Source organism: Triplophysa dalaica, unplaced genomic scaffold (genome assembly GCF_015846415.1).
Source record: "Triplophysa dalaica isolate WHDGS20190420 unplaced genomic scaffold, ASM1584641v1 Contig2, whole genome shotgun sequence".
NCBI lineage: Eukaryota > Metazoa > Chordata > Actinopteri > Cypriniformes > Nemacheilidae > Triplophysa > Triplophysa dalaica.
In genome coordinates this window covers 418,136-435,213 of record NW_026622636.1, presented here as the reverse complement: position 1 = coordinate 435,213, position 17,078 = coordinate 418,136, and the positions used below count along the sequence as shown (strand labels likewise).

General features: G+C 45.5%; 24 non-coding genes across 24 annotated transcripts; all 24 read right to left on the bottom strand.

Moving 5' to 3' along the window:
* Positions 1 to 3,191: 3,191 nt before the first annotated feature.
* trnak-uuu (transfer RNA lysine (anticodon UUU)) lies at positions 3,192 to 3,264 on the bottom strand. Its single transcript has one exon. It is a non-coding gene; the product is annotated as a tRNA-Lys (tRNA).
* A 139-nt stretch (positions 3,265 to 3,403) lies between these two features.
* Positions 3,404 to 3,485, bottom strand: trnal-aag (transfer RNA leucine (anticodon AAG)). Its single transcript has one exon. It is a non-coding gene; the product is annotated as a tRNA-Leu (tRNA).
* Positions 3,486 to 4,091: 606 nt separating this feature from the next.
* trnal-aag (transfer RNA leucine (anticodon AAG)) lies at positions 4,092 to 4,174 on the bottom strand. The gene has a single exon. It is a non-coding gene; the product is annotated as a tRNA-Leu (tRNA).
* Positions 4,175 to 4,667: 493 nt separating this feature from the next.
* trnas-uga (transfer RNA serine (anticodon UGA)) lies at positions 4,668 to 4,749 on the bottom strand. Its single transcript has one exon. It is a non-coding gene; the product is annotated as a tRNA-Ser (tRNA).
* Positions 4,750 to 5,137: 388 nt separating this feature from the next.
* trnak-uuu (transfer RNA lysine (anticodon UUU)) lies at positions 5,138 to 5,210 on the bottom strand. The gene has a single exon. It is a non-coding gene; the product is annotated as a tRNA-Lys (tRNA).
* Positions 5,211 to 5,381: 171 nt separating this feature from the next.
* trnal-aag (transfer RNA leucine (anticodon AAG)) lies at positions 5,382 to 5,464 on the bottom strand. Its single transcript has one exon. It is a non-coding gene; the product is annotated as a tRNA-Leu (tRNA).
* Positions 5,465 to 6,309: 845 nt separating this feature from the next.
* On the bottom strand, positions 6,310 to 6,391 carry trnas-uga (transfer RNA serine (anticodon UGA)). Its single transcript has one exon. It is a non-coding gene; the product is annotated as a tRNA-Ser (tRNA).
* Positions 6,392 to 6,779: 388 nt separating this feature from the next.
* On the bottom strand, positions 6,780 to 6,852 carry trnak-uuu (transfer RNA lysine (anticodon UUU)). Its single transcript has one exon. It is a non-coding gene; the product is annotated as a tRNA-Lys (tRNA).
* A 171-nt stretch (positions 6,853 to 7,023) lies between these two features.
* trnal-aag (transfer RNA leucine (anticodon AAG)) lies at positions 7,024 to 7,106 on the bottom strand. Its single transcript has one exon. It is a non-coding gene; the product is annotated as a tRNA-Leu (tRNA).
* An 845-nt stretch (positions 7,107 to 7,951) lies between these two features.
* On the bottom strand, positions 7,952 to 8,033 carry trnas-uga (transfer RNA serine (anticodon UGA)). The gene has a single exon. It is a non-coding gene; the product is annotated as a tRNA-Ser (tRNA).
* A 91-nt stretch (positions 8,034 to 8,124) lies between these two features.
* On the bottom strand, positions 8,125 to 8,196 carry trnah-gug (transfer RNA histidin (anticodon GUG)). The gene has a single exon. It is a non-coding gene; the product is annotated as a tRNA-His (tRNA).
* Positions 8,197 to 8,421: 225 nt separating this feature from the next.
* Positions 8,422 to 8,494, bottom strand: trnak-uuu (transfer RNA lysine (anticodon UUU)). The gene has a single exon. It is a non-coding gene; the product is annotated as a tRNA-Lys (tRNA).
* Positions 8,495 to 8,665: 171 nt separating this feature from the next.
* trnal-aag (transfer RNA leucine (anticodon AAG)) lies at positions 8,666 to 8,748 on the bottom strand. The gene has a single exon. It is a non-coding gene; the product is annotated as a tRNA-Leu (tRNA).
* A 771-nt stretch (positions 8,749 to 9,519) lies between these two features.
* trnah-gug (transfer RNA histidin (anticodon GUG)) lies at positions 9,520 to 9,591 on the bottom strand. The gene has a single exon. It is a non-coding gene; the product is annotated as a tRNA-His (tRNA).
* A 244-nt stretch (positions 9,592 to 9,835) lies between these two features.
* Positions 9,836 to 9,908, bottom strand: trnak-uuu (transfer RNA lysine (anticodon UUU)). Its single transcript has one exon. It is a non-coding gene; the product is annotated as a tRNA-Lys (tRNA).
* A 691-nt stretch (positions 9,909 to 10,599) lies between these two features.
* On the bottom strand, positions 10,600 to 10,681 carry trnas-uga (transfer RNA serine (anticodon UGA)). Its single transcript has one exon. It is a non-coding gene; the product is annotated as a tRNA-Ser (tRNA).
* Positions 10,682 to 10,772: 91 nt separating this feature from the next.
* On the bottom strand, positions 10,773 to 10,844 carry trnah-gug (transfer RNA histidin (anticodon GUG)). The gene has a single exon. It is a non-coding gene; the product is annotated as a tRNA-His (tRNA).
* Positions 10,845 to 11,069: 225 nt separating this feature from the next.
* On the bottom strand, positions 11,070 to 11,142 carry trnak-uuu (transfer RNA lysine (anticodon UUU)). Its single transcript has one exon. It is a non-coding gene; the product is annotated as a tRNA-Lys (tRNA).
* A 171-nt stretch (positions 11,143 to 11,313) lies between these two features.
* trnal-aag (transfer RNA leucine (anticodon AAG)) lies at positions 11,314 to 11,396 on the bottom strand. The gene has a single exon. It is a non-coding gene; the product is annotated as a tRNA-Leu (tRNA).
* Positions 11,397 to 12,167: 771 nt separating this feature from the next.
* trnah-gug (transfer RNA histidin (anticodon GUG)) lies at positions 12,168 to 12,239 on the bottom strand. Its single transcript has one exon. It is a non-coding gene; the product is annotated as a tRNA-His (tRNA).
* Positions 12,240 to 13,039: 800 nt separating this feature from the next.
* trnaq-cug (transfer RNA glutamine (anticodon CUG)) lies at positions 13,040 to 13,111 on the bottom strand. Its single transcript has one exon. It is a non-coding gene; the product is annotated as a tRNA-Gln (tRNA).
* Positions 13,112 to 13,220: 109 nt separating this feature from the next.
* Positions 13,221 to 13,293, bottom strand: trnaf-gaa (transfer RNA phenylalanine (anticodon GAA)). Its single transcript has one exon. It is a non-coding gene; the product is annotated as a tRNA-Phe (tRNA).
* A 97-nt stretch (positions 13,294 to 13,390) lies between these two features.
* On the bottom strand, positions 13,391 to 13,464 carry trnai-aau (transfer RNA isoleucine (anticodon AAU)). The gene has a single exon. It is a non-coding gene; the product is annotated as a tRNA-Ile (tRNA).
* A 79-nt stretch (positions 13,465 to 13,543) lies between these two features.
* trnap-ugg (transfer RNA proline (anticodon UGG)) lies at positions 13,544 to 13,615 on the bottom strand. Its single transcript has one exon. It is a non-coding gene; the product is annotated as a tRNA-Pro (tRNA).
* Between the last annotated feature and the right edge of the window lie 3,463 nt (positions 13,616 to 17,078).

Genomic DNA, 17,078 nt, shown 5'->3' with positions numbered 1-17,078 from the left:
CTTTTTAGTAATCTGTATAAATGCATTAAGATAATACAATTTGGTATATTCAATATAATTTAACATGCATTTGGCTCTTTATGTGTATTTATGTTTACCTTTTTGGTAGAATCAAGCTTCAGGATGCTACCATATGTTGATGTTACAACACCCTTAAGCTCATCAAGGTGATTCAGGATTTCATCGGCATGGGCAGTCTCAAACCACTGTGCCAGCGGTAGGGGGCGAAAAGGCGGGGGCTGCTCATAAACCACTTCCGATTGGGTCAGGGCACATCTCTTTTTGTGGAGCTCACAGTCTGTCAGGTAGTCTATACTCCGTCTTGCCCACTCCTCACTATGAATTTCTTCTAGCACTTGTTTCAAGAAACTGGAGCTGTTTCCTGCAGTTCTTGGTTTCATCAAAGTCGCACACTTCCTGTCAAGGGCAAGGTGAGAGGTGAGAACAGCGGGGAATTTATTTCTGTGGGAGGGATCCAGCTGTTTAAGGATCTCTGAACTCCAAGGGCAGACAGGTATCATACATTTACTCCAGCGAGGGTAGTCCACTCCAATTAAGTAATATGTGGAGTCAACATCAATGACTTCCCTAACTTTAGTATAAATGCCTGAATGATGCATCTTCCTATTGCACCGTGTACATTTCAGAGGAATACCCCACATCCTCATTGGTGCCCACAGAAACATCCTCTGCCTAAAGTAACTGCTAGGATCAGGAGTTGAAGTAATAGGCTTGCTGGGACTCGGTGGATGAAACCAGTTTTGTGGAAACTGCTGCTTCAGTCGTCCTGTGGTGTCATACAGACACTGAGCTATCCACTTTTGGTCTGCTGGTTTGAGCACTCGACAGAACTGTTTGGGGAGAAAACTCAGCCAATTTACTTCTGGAGGCCTTAGTGTAATGTCCTGTGATGGTGTTTGTACTGCAGTTTGTGGAGCTCTTTGCTGGTCTTCGATGTATGCAGATGACTGTGCAATGGATGATGTTGGATCCACAGATGTTCTGTCCCCATCTGAAAGACTAATCAAACGATGATGCTTGTCAATGTGGTTAAACAGTCCAACTGCACCCCAGACTTTTTCACCACACTGATCACAACATTCTTGGACATGGTTGTCTGAAAGATGTTCACTGAAACCATCCACATTAACATCTTCGCTACAAAGAGCACACTTAATTGAACTTCTGCTCTGCAGGGCTGGTCTGGAGCCTGCACTGGGCTGCGGGGCTGGTCTTGAGCCTGCACTGGGCTGCGGGGCAATGCTGAAGCCTGCACTGGGCTGCGGGGCTGGTCTGGAGCCTGCACTGGGCTGCGGGGCTGGTCTGGAGCCTGCACTGGACTGCGGGGCGGTGCTGAAGCCTGCACTGGGCTGCGGGGCTGGTCTGGAGCCTGCACTGGACTGCGGGCGGTGCTGAAGCCTGCACTGGGCTGCGGGGCTGGTCTAGAGCCTGCACTGGGCTGCGGGGCGGTGCTGAAGCCTGCACTGGGCTGCGGGGCTGGTCTGGAGCCTGCACTGGGCTGTGGGGCTTGACTGAAACCTGCACTGAAGCTTGCACTGGGCTGGGGGGATTGACTGGAGGCTTCACTGCTCTGTGGGGCTGCCTGCGTCTCTAAAACTGTCTGCTCAGCTGACTGTTAAAAAAAGTGTAAACATCTACATCCTTGCTATCACTTTGTAAATCAATTTACATTCTTGCTGGATAAAATAATTCATCTCTTAAATATCAAATAAATAAATAAAACGGATAAAACAAATGCAGAATTGATGAACATAAGAAAAGGGATAGTATAACAATATTGTGTCATAATATACTTAATTTAGAGTTGTTCATAATCTGTATTAGTCTGTGTGTCCAAATATCTTTCTCTGTTTTCAACCAATCAAATAAGTTTATACAGGTTTGGAATAACTACAGAGTTAGTAAATCATGAGAGAATTAAAATTTTGGGGTAAATTATCCCAAGGCTTCACAGCTCAAAAAATGAACATTTCACCCTTGTGTTGGCGAGTTTTTCACATTTGTCATCACATACCTTATCATCACATTCCTTTTAATCACATACCTTATCATTACATACCTTATGAAAACCACATTTCCAGGGGATTCTTTTGCCAAAGATATCATATGCACGGGTTTGTTTGTGTAATGGGCAGTTATTAATTCTTTTAATATACCTTTAATATACATGTTAGTGTTAACAAGTGCAATTGGATTTAACCAAAAATTGTCTAAACGCATTGGCATTCTGAATTTGGACATTCATCATCATCACCATCACATTATTACAGTTGTTGTAACTTAATGTACATATACCTAAGGCATTTTGCTATTGCAAAATGAATGGCCATGGCGATTTCTAATTTCTAAGTGTTAAACCACAAATTACAATTTAACCGGTTTAGATGAAACCGTAGTGTCAAACTAAGCAACGTTACAATCAGATTCTCTTTCAAGTGATAATGGACTCACCTGCACGCTATCCGAAGACTTTAAAATGATTAAAATGTTTATGTGATTTAAAATAATCCCAACTGTCTCGCGTAGCGCTGGGATGGACGACACAAATGATAATGTTTCGGCCAATGTTCGTTTTGCCCCATTTCTACCAATCAGAAGAGAGCGTTCGGATTGTTACAACTTGTGTTAGGAATTATTTCGCAAGTGTTAGGATTTAAGTAGAATGTGTTAGGACTTGTTAGGACTTATTTAGAATGTGTTAGGACTTGTTAGGACTTATTTAGAATGTGTTAGGAATTGTAACGAATCGTTAGGAATGGCTTTGCTGTCCGATCGCTTGAGGGTACGGCCACGACTACAACAGGTTCCAGGCCTTCTGGGTTTCGGTCGTGCTGCTGCAGAGGACGATGTCAAAAAGGGAAAGGCAGGACTTCAATAAGGACTGCCGTAACCCGGATTCGAACCGGGGTTGCAGCGACCACAACGCAGAGTACTAACCACTATACTGTCACGGCTAGCCAACATGCCTCCGGCAAAGTGACTGAGTGACTACATCTGCAGGGAGAAGATTGGCAGCTTTTGGTGAGGTCTCACGGAATTCCTTGAGCATGTGCTCAAAGCCAATGTGTAGACTCCAACGCACGAGCATACTGTTTATTTAATTTTTATCAACAGAGGGAGGGCCCAGAAGAGCTCACAAGGTAAAGGTGACTAACAATGTGGAAACACATCGCCCGAACAGGAACTTGAACCCTGGACCCTCAGATTAAAAGTCTTATGCTCTACCGACTGAGCTATACGGGCTCTTGAGTTGCGGCGACGTGTTGAGTACAACAGGTGAGTGCAAGTTCATCCCTCATAAATACACCCTAACCAGCTAATGTGGCTCTGGAGGTAAGACGAAAACTAGACTCACAACGATCCAAGCGGAGCAAAGACCCACTGGCAGCGGTGGGATTTGAAACCACGCCTCCAAAGAGACTGGAGGCTTAATCCAGCGCCTTAGACCGCTCGGCCACGCTACCTCAAAAAGGCACCTTGTTCCGGCGGTTTCCTCCATGGTGTTTTACAGTAGGCCCGCTGTGACATTTCGCAGACAATCAAGAGCTTACAGGGTTCTGTCGGCCTAGGGTTCAGTGAACCTTTCTGATGCAGGGGTGTTCAGTCCTATATCTGGAGACGATGCCATCTGTTGATTGCAGTTCATCAAGTACCCTTGAACCGGGTAACGGGCTCTGGGAGCTGAAAGTCAGACGTGTTTTAAACACTGCCCTGACAGCTCATCTTTGGTCTTTTATCTGGCCGTGCTTTCCTTAAAGGTCCATGAAAAGAAAACATTTATAAAATCACATTAAAGGCTATAAAGTATGTACACATTGTTTTACATTAAATGTTTACTCGTTGTTGTATAACTAGTTGCATCGACAACCCATCGAGCACTCCTGTACCAGTCAATTTGTGTTATATCAACAACTCGTGCCATCTGCTGCAGAGTCGCTCTTAAACATTTGTAAAATCACATAAAAGGCTATAAAGTATGTACATGGAGAACACACCCTAACCAGCTAATGTGGCTCTGGAGGTAAGACGAAAACTAGACTCACAACGATCCAAGCGGAGCAAAGACCCACTGGCAGCGGTGGGATTTGAGCCCCACGCCTCCAAAGAGACTGGAGCCTTAATCCAGCGCCTTAGACCGCTCGGCCACGCTACCTCAAAAAGGCACCTTGTGCCGCCGGTTTCCTCCATGGCGTTTTACAGTAGGCCCGCTGTGACATTTCGCAGACAATCAAGAGCTTACAGGGTTCTGTCGGCCTAGGGTTCAGTGCACCTTTCTGATCCAGGGGTGTTCAGTCCTATATCTGGAGACGATGCCATCTGTTGATGTTTACTCGTTGTTGTATACCTAGTTGCATCGACAACCCATCGAGCACTCCTGTACCAGTCAATTTGTGTTATATCAACAACTCGTGCCATCTGCTGCAGAGTCGCTCTTAAACATTTGTAAAATCACATAAAGGCTATAAAGTATGTACACAGTGTTTTACTACATTGTTATATACCTAGTTGCATCGACGACCCATCGAGCACTCCTGTACCTGTCAATTTGTGTTATATCAACAACACGTTGATCTGTTGCAGAGTCGCTCTTAAAGAAAAACGTGGTAGTCTATAAAGGCTTGATCTTCTTCTCTCTCTCAAGCAGCTGTAGTCGGCAGGGTTTGAACCTGCGCGGGGAGACCCCAATGGATTTCAAGTCCATCGCCTTAACCACTCGGCCACGACTACAACAGGTTCCAGGGCCTCTGGGTTTAGGTCGTGCTGCAAAGAGGACGATGTCAAAAAGGGAAAGGCAGGACTTCAATAAAACGTGGTGCCCTGCCGTGACCCGGATTCGAACCGGGGTTGCTGCGACCACAACGCAGAGTACTAACCACTATACGATCACGCCTAGCCAACATGCCTCCGGCAAAGTTGCGCTACCAGGACTGAGTGACTAGATCTGCAGTGAGAAGATTGGCAGCTTTTGCTGAGGTCTCACGGAATTCCTTACCCTGCTCAAGGCCAATCTGCAGACCTACAACGCACGAGCAAACTGTTTATTTAATTTTTATCAACAGAGGGAGGGCCCATAAGAGCTCACAAGGTAAAGCTGACTAACAGAGTGGAAACACATCGCCCGAACAGGGACTTGAACCCTGGACCCTCAGATTAAAAGTCTGATGCTCTACCGACGGAGCTATCCGGGCTCTTGAGTTGTAACGATGTGTTCTAAGTGTAGGCTCTCGGGTTGGGGCTTGTTGAGTACAACAGGTGAGTGCAGGTTCATCCCTCATCAAACACACCCTAACCAGCTAATGTGGCTCTGGAGGTAAGACGAAAACTAGACTCACAACGATCCAAGCGGAGCAAAGACCCACTGGCAGCGGTGGGATTTGAGCCCCACGCCTCCAAAGAGACTGGAGCCTTAATCCAGCGCCTTAGACCGCTCGGCCACGCTACCTCAAAAAGGCACCTTGTGCCGCCGGTTTCCTCCATGGCGTTTTACAGTAGGCCCGCTGTGACATTTCGCAGACAATCAAGAGCTTACAGGGTTCTGTCGGCCTAGGGTTCAGTGCACCTTTCTGATGCAGGGGTGTTCAGTCCTATATCTGGAGACGATGCCATCTGTTGATTGCAGTTCATCAAGTACCCTTGAACCGGGTAACGGGCTCTGGGAGCTGAAAGTCAGACGTGTTTTAAACACTGCCCTGACAGCTCATCTTTGGTCTTTTATCTGGCTGTGCTTTCCTTAAAGGTCCATGCAAAGAAAACATTTATAAAATCACATTAAAGGCTATAAAGTATGTACACATTGTTTTACATTAAATGTTTACTCGTTGTTGTATACCTAGTTGCATCGACAACCCATCGAGCACTCCTGTACCAGTCAATTTGTGTTATATCAACAACTCGTGCCATCTGCTGCAGAGTCGCTCTTAAACATTTGTAAAATCACATAAAGGCTATAAAGTATGTACACAGTGTTTTACTACATTGTTATATACCTAGTTGCATCGACGACCCATCGAGCACTCCTGTACCAGTCAATTTGTGTTATATCAACAACTCGTGCCATCTGCTGCAGAGTCGCTCTTAAACATTTGTAAAATCACATAAAGGCTATAAAGTATGTACACAGTGTTTTACTACATTGTTATATACCTAGTTGCATCGACGACCCATCGAGCACTCCTGTACCTGTCAATTTGTGTTATATCAACAACACGTTGATCTGTTGCAGAGTCGCTCTTAAAGAAAAACGTGGTAGTCTATAAAGGCTTGATCTTCTTCTCTCTCTCAAGCAGCTGTAGTCGGCAGGGTTTGAACCTGCGCGGGGAGACCCCAATGGATTTCAAGTCCATCGCCTTAACCACTCGGCCACGACTACAACAGGTTCCAGGGCCTCTGGGTTTAGGTCGTGCTGCAAAGAGGACGATGTCAAAAAGGGAAAGGCAGGACTTCAATAAAACGTGGTGCCCTGCCGTGACCCGGATTCGAACCGGGGTTGCTGCGACCACAACGCAGAGTACTAACCACTATACGATCACGCCTAGCCAACATGCCTCCGGCAAAGTTGCGCTACCAGGACTGAGTGACTAGATCTGCAGTGAGAAGATTGGCAGCTTTTGCTGAGGTCTCACGGAATTCCTTACCCTGCTCAAGGCCAATCTGCAGACCTACAACGCACGAGCAAACTGTTTATTTAATTTTTATCAACAGAGGGAGGGCCCATAAGAGCTCACAAGGTAAAGCTGACTAACAGAGTGGAAACACATCGCCCGAACAGGGACTTGAACCCTGGACCCTCAGATTAAAAGTCTGATGCTCTACCGACGGAGCTATCCGGGCTCTTGAGTTGTAACGATGTGTTCTAAGTGTAGGCTCTCGGGTTGGGGCTTGTTGAGTACAACAGGTGAGTGCAGGTTCATCCCTCATCAAACACACCCTAACCAGCTAATGTGGCTCTGGAGGTAAGACGAAAACTAGACTCACAACGATCCAAGCGGAGCAAAGACCCACTGGCAGCGGTGGGATTTGAGCCCCACGCCTCCAAAGAGACTGGAGCCTTAATCCAGCGCCTTAGACCGCTCGGCCACGCTACCTCAAAAAGGCACCTTGTGCCGCCGGTTTCCTCCATGGCGTTTTACAGTAGGCCCGCTGTGACATTTCGCAGACAATCAAGAGCTTACAGGGTTCTGTCGGCCTAGGGTTCAGTGCACCTTTCTGATGCAGGGGTGTTCAGTCCTATATCTGGAGACGATGCCATCTGTTGATTGCAGTTCATCAAGTACCCTTGAACCGGGTAACGGGCTCTGGGAGCTGAAAGTCAGACGTGTTTTAAACACTGCCCTGACAGCTCATCTTTGGTCTTTTATCTGGCTGTGCTTTCCTTAAAGGTCCATGCAAAGAAAACATTTATAAAATCACATTAAAGGCTATAAAGTATGTACACATTGTTTTACATTAAATGTTTACTCGTTGTTGTATACCTAGTTGCATCGACAACCCATCGAGCACTCCTGTACCAGTCAATTTGTGTTATATCAACAACTCGTGCCATCTGCTGCAGAGTCGCTCTTAAACATTTGTAAAATCACATAAAGGCTATAAAGTATGTACACAGTGTTTTACTACATTGTTATATACCTAGTTGCATCGACGACCCATCGAGCACTCCTGTACCAGTCAATTTGTGTTATATCAACAACTCGTGCCATCTGTTGCAGAGTCGCTCTTAAACATTTGTAAAATCACATAAAGGCTATAAAGTATGTACACATTGTTTTACTACATTGTTATATACCTAGTTGCATCGACGACCCATCGAGCACTCCTGTACCTGTCAATTTGTGTTATATCAACAACACGTTGATCTGTTGCAGAGTCGCTCTTAAAGAAAAACGTGGTAGTCTATAAAGGCTTGATCTTCTTCTCTCTCTCAAGCAGCCGTAGTCGGCAGGGTTTGAACCTGCGCGGGGAGACCCCAATGGATTTCAAGTCCATCGCCTTAACCACTCGGCCACGACTACAACAGGTTCCAGGGCCTCTGGGTTTAGGTCGTGCTGCAAAGAGGACGATGTCAAAAAGGGAAAGGCAGGACTTCAATAAAACGTGGTGCCCTGCCGTGACCCGGATTCGAACCGGGGTTGCTGCGACCACAACGCAGAGTACTAACCACTATACGATCACGGCTAGCCAACATGCCTCCGGCAAAGTTGCGCTACCAGGACTGAGTGACTAGATCTGCAGTGAGAAGATTGGCAGCTTTTGCTGAGGTCTCACGGAATTCCTTACCCTGCTCAAGGCCAATCTGCAGACCTACAACGCACGAGCAAACTGTTTATTTAATTTTTATCAACAGAGGGAGGGCCCATAAGAGCTCACAAGGTAAAGCTGACTAACAGAGTGGAAACACATCGCCCGAACAGGGACTTGAACCCTGGACCCTCAGATTAAAAGTCTGATGCTCTACCGACGGAGCTATCCGGGCTCTTGAGTTGTAACGACGTGTTCTAAGTGTAGGCTCTCGGGTTGGGGCTTGTTGAGTACAACAGGTGAGTGCAGGTTCATCCCTCATCAAACACACCCTAACCAGCTAATGTGGCTCTGGAGGTAAGACGAAAACTAGACTCACAACGATCCAAGCGGAGCAAAGACCCACTGGCAGCGGTGGGATTTGAGCCCCACGCCTCCAAAGAGACTGGAGCCTTAATCCAGCGCCTTAGACCGCTCGGCCACGCTACCTCAAAAAGGCACCTTGTGCCGCCGGTTTCCTCCATGGCGTTTTACAGTAGGCCCGCTGTGACATTTCGCAGACAATCAAGAGCTTACAGGGTTCTGTCGGCCTAGGGTTCAGTGCACCTTTCTGATGCAGGGTTGTTCAGTCCTATATCTGGAGACGATGCCATCTGTTGATTGCAGTTCATCAAGTACCCTTGAACCGGGTAACGGGCTCTGGGAGCTGAAAGTCAGACGTGTTTTAAACACTGCCCTGACAGCTCATCTTTGGTCTTTTATCTGGCTGTGCTTTCCTTAAAGGTCCATGCAAAGAAAACATTTATAAAATCACATTAAAGGCTATAAAGTATGTACACATTGTTTTACATTAAATGTTTACTCGTTGTTGTATACCTAGTTGCATCGACAACCCATCGAGCACTCCTGTACCAGTCAATTTGTGTTATATCAACAACTCGTGCCATCTGCTGCAGAGTCGCTCTTAAACATTTGTAAAATCACATAAAGGCTATAAAGTATGTACACAGTGTTTTACTACATTGTTATATACCTAGTTGCATCGACGACCCATCGAGCACTCCTGTACCTGTCAATTTGTGTTATATCAACAACACGTTGATCTGTTGCAGAGTCGCTCTTAAAGAAAAACGTGGTAGTCTATAAAGGCTTGATCTTCTTCTCTCTCTCAAGCAGCTGTAGTCGGCAGGGTTTGAACCTGCGCGGGGAGACCCCAATGTCAAAAAGGGAAAGGCAGGACTTCAATAAGACGTGGTGCCCTGCCGTGACCCGGATTCGAACCGGGGTTGCTGCGACCACAACGCAGAGTACTAACCACTATACGATCACGGCTAGCCAACATGCCTCCGGCAAAGTTGCGCTACCAGGACTGAGTGACTAGATCTGCAGTGAGAAGATTGGCAGCTTTTGCTGAGGTCTCACGGAATTCCTTACGCATGTGCTCGATGAAATCCCTGCTCAAGGCCAATCTGCAGACCTACAACGCACGAGCAAACTGTTTATTTAATTTTTATCAACAGAGGGAGGGCCCATAAGAGCTCACAAGGTAAAGCTGACTAACAGAGTGGAAACACATCGCCCGAACAGGGACTTGAACCCTGGACCCTCAGATTAAAAGTCTGATGCTCTACCGACTGAGCTATCCGGGCTCTTGAGTTGTAACGACGTGTTCTAAGTGTAGGCTCTCGGGTTGGGGCTTGTTGAGTACAACAGGTGAGTGCAGGTTCATCCCTCATCAAACACACCCTAACCAGCTAATGTGGCTCTGGAGGTAAGACGAAAACTAGACTCACAACGATCCAAGCGGAGCCTTAATCCAGCGCCTTAGACCGCTCGGCCACGCTACCTCAAAAAGGCACCTTGTGGCGCCGGTTTCCTCCATGGCGTTTTACAGTAGGCCCGCTGTGACATTTCGCAGACAATCAAGAGCTTACAGGGTTCTGTCGGCCTAGGGTTCAGTGCACCTTTCTGATGCAGGGGTGTTCAGTCCTATATCTGGAGACGATGCCATCTGTTGATGTTTACTCGTTGTTGTATACCTAGTTGCATCGACAACCCATCGAGCACTCCTGTACCAGTCAATTTGTGTTATATCAACAACTCGTGCCATCTGTTGCAGAGTCGCTCTTAAACATTTGTAAAATCACATAAAGGCTATAAAGTATGTACACATTGTTTTACTACATTGTTATATACCTAGTTGCATCGACGACCCATCGAGCACTCCTGTACCTGTCAATTTGTGTTATATCAACAACACGTTGATCTGTTGCAGAGTCGCTCTTAAAGAAAAACGTGGTAGTCTATAAAGGCTTGATCTTCTTCTCTCTCTCAAGCAGCCGTAGTCGGCAGGGTTTGAACCTGCGCGGGGAGACCCCAATGGATTTCAAGTCCATCGCCTTAACCACTCGGCCACGACTACAACAGGTTCCAGGGCCTCTGGGTTTAGGTCGTGCTGCAAAGAGGACGATGTCAAAAAGGGAAAGGCAGGACTTCAATAAAACGTGGTGCCCTGCCGTGACCCGGATTCGAACCGGGGTTGCTGCGACCACAACGCAGAGTACTAACCACTATACGATCACGGCTAGCCAACATGCCTCCGGCAAAGTTGCGCTACCAGGACTGAGTGACTAGATCTGCAGTGAGAAGATTGGCAGCTTTTGCTGAGGTCTCACGGAATTCCTTACCCTGCTCAAGGCCAATCTGCAGACCTACAACGCACGAGCAAACTGTTTATTTAATTTTTATCAACAGAGGGAGGGCCCATAAGAGCTCACAAGGTAAAGCTGACTAACAGAGTGGAAACACATCGCCCGAACAGGGACTTGAACCCTGGACCCTCAGATTAAAAGTCTGATGCTCTACCGACGGAGCTATCCGGGCTCTTGAGTTGTAACGACGTGTTCTAAGTGTAGGCTCTCGGGTTGGGGCTTGTTGAGTACAACAGGTGAGTGCAGGTTCATCCCTCATCAAACACACCCTAACCAGCTAATGTGGCTCTGGAGGTAAGACGAAAACTAGACTCACAACGATCCAAGCGGAGCAAAGACCCACTGGCAGCGGTGGGATTTGAGCCCCACGCCTCCAAAGAGACTGGAGCCTTAATCCAGCGCCTTAGACCGCTCGGCCACGCTACCTCAAAAAGGCACCTTGTGCCGCCGGTTTCCTCCATGGCGTTTTACAGTAGGCCCGCTGTGACATTTCGCAGACAATCAAGAGCTTACAGGGTTCTGTCGGCCTAGGGTTCAGTGCACCTTTCTGATGCAGGGTTGTTCAGTCCTATATCTGGAGACGATGCCATCTGTTGATTGCAGTTCATCAAGTACCCTTGAACCGGGTAACGGGCTCTGGGAGCTGAAAGTCAGACGTGTTTTAAACACTGCCCTGACAGCTCATCTTTGGTCTTTTATCTGGCTGTGCTTTCCTTAAAGGTCCATGCAAAGAAAACATTTATAAAATCACATTAAAGGCTATAAAGTATGTACACATTGTTTTACATTAAATGTTTACTCGTTGTTGTATACCTAGTTGCATCGACAACCCATCGAGCACTCCTGTACCAGTCAATTTGTGTTATATCAACAACTCGTGCCATCTGCTGCAGAGTCGCTCTTAAACATTTGTAAAATCACATAAAGGCTATAAAGTATGTACACAGTGTTTTACTACATTGTTATATACCTAGTTGCATCGACGACCCATCGAGCACTCCTGTACCTGTCAATTTGTGTTATATCAACAACACGTTGATCTGTTGCAGAGTCGCTCTTAAAGAAAAACGTGGTAGTCTATAAAGGCTTGATCTTCTTCTCTCTCTCAAGCAGCTGTAGTCGGCAGGGTTTGAACCTGCGCGGGGAGACCCCAATGTCAAAAAGGGAAAGGCAGGACTTCAATAAGACGTGGTGCCCTGCCGTGACCCGGATTCGAACCGGGGTTGCTGCGACCACAACGCAGAGTACTAACCACTATACGATCACGGCTAGCCAACATGCCTCCGGCAAAGTTGCGCTACCAGGACTGAGTGACTAGATCTGCAGTGAGAAGATTGGCAGCTTTTGCTGAGGTCTCACGGAATTCCTTACCCTGCTCAAGGCCAATCTGCAGACCTACAACGCACGAGCAAACTGTTTATTTAATTTTTATCAACAGCCCAGAGCAACGTAATGCAGGACATTTCACGATCAGAGACAATCAAGTTGTCACTTAAGATTCCACAAGTTTTTTTTTTGCTGTGTAACTTGCATTTTCAATAAACCAGTGTGGATATGTGAGGTGGTTCGTTTCCTTGCCCTTTTCTTGTAGTTTCTTGAAAAGGATTATCCTCCATTACTATTGGGTAATTGTCAAAATAAGGCTAAGCATGAAAAATCTCTCTCCCCAAATCTTCTCTTTATAGTACGTGTGTGTGTGCAATCACATTAACGTTTCAGAAATGGGCAATTTGTTATATTTATTTTCCGCTTTGCCTTGGTTGTATTGACCTTTGGCTCATTGTGTACCGTTGGCCTGTTGTCAGTGTGAAAGCAGCAAATGCTACTTTAACTCGAGGTTTAATGAAACCTAGTTGTTATCCTACCATTGTCTTACGTTGTCATTACAAAGATCCTCCACCTTCTATGTGGTTCCTCGTTCCACAAGTACAACACTTTTCCTGCACGTAAACAGATGAAATTCACTTGTGTTTGCCTGACGGGTTAAACGTTTTAGTACAAAGGTCAAAGATCGGGGCGGTAACAATCCCTGGCATGAGCCCCTCGAAAAGGTGTAGACTTTCAATGAGAGGTCTCACCGAGATTTGAACTTGGATCGCTGGATTCAGAGTCCAGAGTGCTAACCATTACACCATGAAACCCAACGAGAAGCTGTTTTCGACATGCCAGATTCCGAAGAAAAGAGCGCACGGTCTTGTGAATGCAAGAGCTCCACTATAACTAGAGCAAAGCATTGGACAGAGGGACGCATGCCGTAACCCGGGATCGAACCAGGGACCTTTAGATCTTCAGTCTAACGCTCTCCCAACTGAGCTATTTCGGCCACGTTTGAAGATTTCTTGACTTGCGAATCGTAGTCCGCGGACGACCCCTGGCGCTGAAGCCCTGAATTATGGAACAGAATGCCAGAGAAAAGCCTTTGGCCAGTACGGGGATCGAACCCGCGACCTTAGCGTTATTAGCACCACGCTCTAGCCAACTGAGCTAACAGGCCATCGGTCTCCTGCTTTCATGATCTGGATTGCCATAATGCCACCTTGAGTGTCCTAACAATACGATGAACGCTAAAAGCAGGGCTCGTCCGGGATTTGAACCCGGGACCTCTCGCACCCAAAGCGAGAATCATGCCCCTAGACCAACGAGCCGAGCGGTGTGCGGCGATTGTGATTTCAAGGCGCTTTGGAAAAGCATTTTCCCCACTTGTGCCCCGTTTCATTGAGCCAAAGCAATGCGCGTCTTTCTCCGATAATGCGCAGGAATTTGCTCAAATGAAAGAGCGCTCGCTTGGCATTCGAGAGGTAGAGGGAATGACGGCCTTATTCTCCATATTAGAGGCTTTTGGAGCTTCCTTTGTGCGACTTAGCCCTCCCTATGCTACCTGTCGAGGCTCACCTTTGCAGAAAAAGGTCTTCGTGTTGAATACTGTTCATATATTCAGTCACAAAAAGCCTTCAGTGCCCCTTGTCTCTCCTCGCTATGGCACCTGGACACAAATGACAAGAATCTCCCATATGGTGTGCGCATTGCTTTTACCCAGAGCAACGTAATGCAGGACATTTCACGATCAGAGACAATCAAGTTGTCACTTAAGATTCCACAAGTTTTTTTTTGCTGTGTAACTTGCATTTTCAATAAACCAGTGTGGATATGTGAGGTGGTTCGTTTCCTTGCCCTTTTCTTGTAGTTTCTTGAAAAGGGTTATCCTCCATTACTGTTGGGTAATTGTCAAAATAAGGCTAATCATGAAAAATCTCTCTTCCCAAATATTCTCTTTATAGTACGTGTGTGTGTACAATCACATTAACGTTTCAGAAATGGGCAATTTGTTATATTTATTTTCCGCTTTGCCTTGGTTGTATTGACCTTTGGGTCATTGTGTATTGTTGGCCTGTTGTCAGTGTGAAAGCAGCAAATGCTACTTTAACTCGAGGTTTAATGAAACCTAGTTGTTATCCTACCATCGTCTTACGTTGTCATTACAAAGATCCTCCACCTTCTATGTGGTTCCTCGTTCCACAAGTACAACACTTTTCCTGCACGTAAACAGATGAAATTCACTTGTGTTTGCCTGACAGCTTAAACGTTTTAGTACAAAGGTCAAAGATCGGGGCGGTAACAATCCCTGGCATGAGCCCCTCGGCCGGTCGTGGATAGGTGGTATCCACTGACAGCCAATCAGATTGAAGCTCTTCTCCTGTTGTCCCAGGTCCTTGAGTGATGTCACAGCCAATCAGATTTTTTCACATCTTTTTTTTATGTTCGTTTGCACAGAGGTTCGAATCCCACTCGAAGCAACTCTGAAACATTGTTTTACAAACATTTATGAGTTTTTTATTACATTTAAGCAACCTTTTAAAATGTTGGAATATTGACAAAGTATAAGTATTAAAAGGATTTAAATTGAAATTGGGTTAAATGAAAATGTTGAGAGAATATATTCATTGATGGTGTTTTATTTATCATTTCTTTAACCACAATAAATGTTTGAAAACTCTATTCTTATGAACTTTAATTCGTAACAATTAAAAGGTTATCTGAAATGTAAATGTTGATGTCCATAACAAAATATTCTTAATGTCAGTGTTGAAATAATTTTTTATTGTTCTCTTCTCTATATGTTATTACCCTGTAGGATTTTTGATCAAATGTACATAAAATAATATTTTTAACAGCACCGAATGTATTCACATTTATGAAGAGTATTTTTTTATTTAAACTCCGATTACAATACATATGTCTCTTACCTTTGTAGTGCTATAACATTTGTAAATAAAATATATTTTACATCAGTTGAAAATATTTGCCATTTATTTGTATGTATATAAATATAAAAAATGAGTAGAAGATAAGTGCTTTTTTAGATAGTTTTTATTGTTTTCTCAACATTTTAAAAGGCAAAACAAACAAGCAAAAGATATTTACACGTGAAAAATTCTCATTTACTTTTTTCCAGAAACCCATCTCTGTCTTTCCATATTGTAAAAAGTAGACTTTTGAAAGTCTTTCCAGGTCATCTCTTTCTCCATACCCTGCTCTCTGTATATGGAATATACTTTAGCAGGACAATAAACATATTTCCCAGCAATTCCAGGAAAGCCCGTATGTGTGGACTGTTTGGACCTTGTTTGAGTTCCATTTTACAAAACCGACACAGGTGACCTACATGCGGAGATTCAGGAATTTTTCGTTTTTGCTGTCCCTTCTCTTCCACCCTTTTTTTTGTGTCATCCAGTTCCCTCTGGAAGAACTCTGTTTCCATAAAATCTTTAAAAGGCATTATGGGATTTGTCAGCCCTTCATCACTATAAGCCTTAAAAACCTTGGTGAAACAGTAGAAGTACCCAACAGGTCCTTGCTGGTAAAAAAATGGATGGAGGAACCATCACTTTCATAGCGAGACTTGGGCTGTCTGCAGGCAGCACAAGTCTTCATCTGTTTCTTTTTTTTTTCTGGTTGTTGTTGTTGTTGTTGTTGCTGTTGATGCTTCTCCATAATACCCTCAACGATCCTCTCAATGGTTGCGTGTGAAAGTGGTGTGGTCAGAGCAAGTGCTGGTGGGTTTACAACTGCAGGATTAATTTTAACCACTGGCACACTAGTAGTCTCGATCCCCTCTGTCAGAGAGTGCCACAGTCGCTGTGTCTGAAGTAGTTTTCCGATTTTTTTGAATATTCACCTGGCTCTGACTGAGGCTCTGTGCAGGCACGGTGGAACAATGACACAGGCAGCGTATCAGCAGATTCTACAACAGCAGCAGCAGAAATACTTTTTTCATCAAGATGTATTTTTAGCAAGTATTTAGTTTTATGTGTAAAGAAAAAGGGCATTTTAAGCATGACACTGTACATATGTAAAATGTTTACCTGGCTTAGGCTGAAGATCCACATCAGCACCATGGCATGAGGACAGCAAGGGGGCAGGCAAAGTGATAATGGATCCTAGACGAACAAAACAGCATTAATAGAGTCACTTTAAAGACATAAAGTGTATGATAACGTCCTATATATTCTTTTAAAAAAGCGTTACCTGACTCTGGATGTGGATCAAGGTCAGATGAAAGGTATCCAGCCCTGGCAGTGGACGGTCTGCTTTGCTCGGGAAGATCTAATGGCAGATCAGTTTTGCTCTTGTGCTTTTCCCAATCTAGCACAACAGGGCGACATCCAGGCTCCACATAGTCTAGCCCAAACCTCTCCCCAGAATCCTTGCTGGACACTAGAAGGGCAGGATACTTGGGCATTCCGAACACCCTTTCAGACGCAGTATTGAGATCTGCGATCAGGGATGGATCAAATACACCAGGAAGCCGAACACCTGGTGATTTCAGGTCCACCAGGCGCTGAAAGTTCCAACGTGCCACTCCCATCATCCCCTGGGCTTGAAACAACTCAGAGGAAACACGTGTGCCGGTGACCCACTGAGCCTGGTGGAAGTGGTAGCCCTCCTGCTGTGATGTGCCTCTTATTGGCACCCAGACATCAACTTTAGCTCCCTCACCCTGGACGTGATTAAGCTGCAGTGTCCCACCATGCCTATACAGGATCTCACCTGCTACTTCAGGATCACTCAGACATCCCCTCAAAATATGGACACGCTGAATGCGCCATG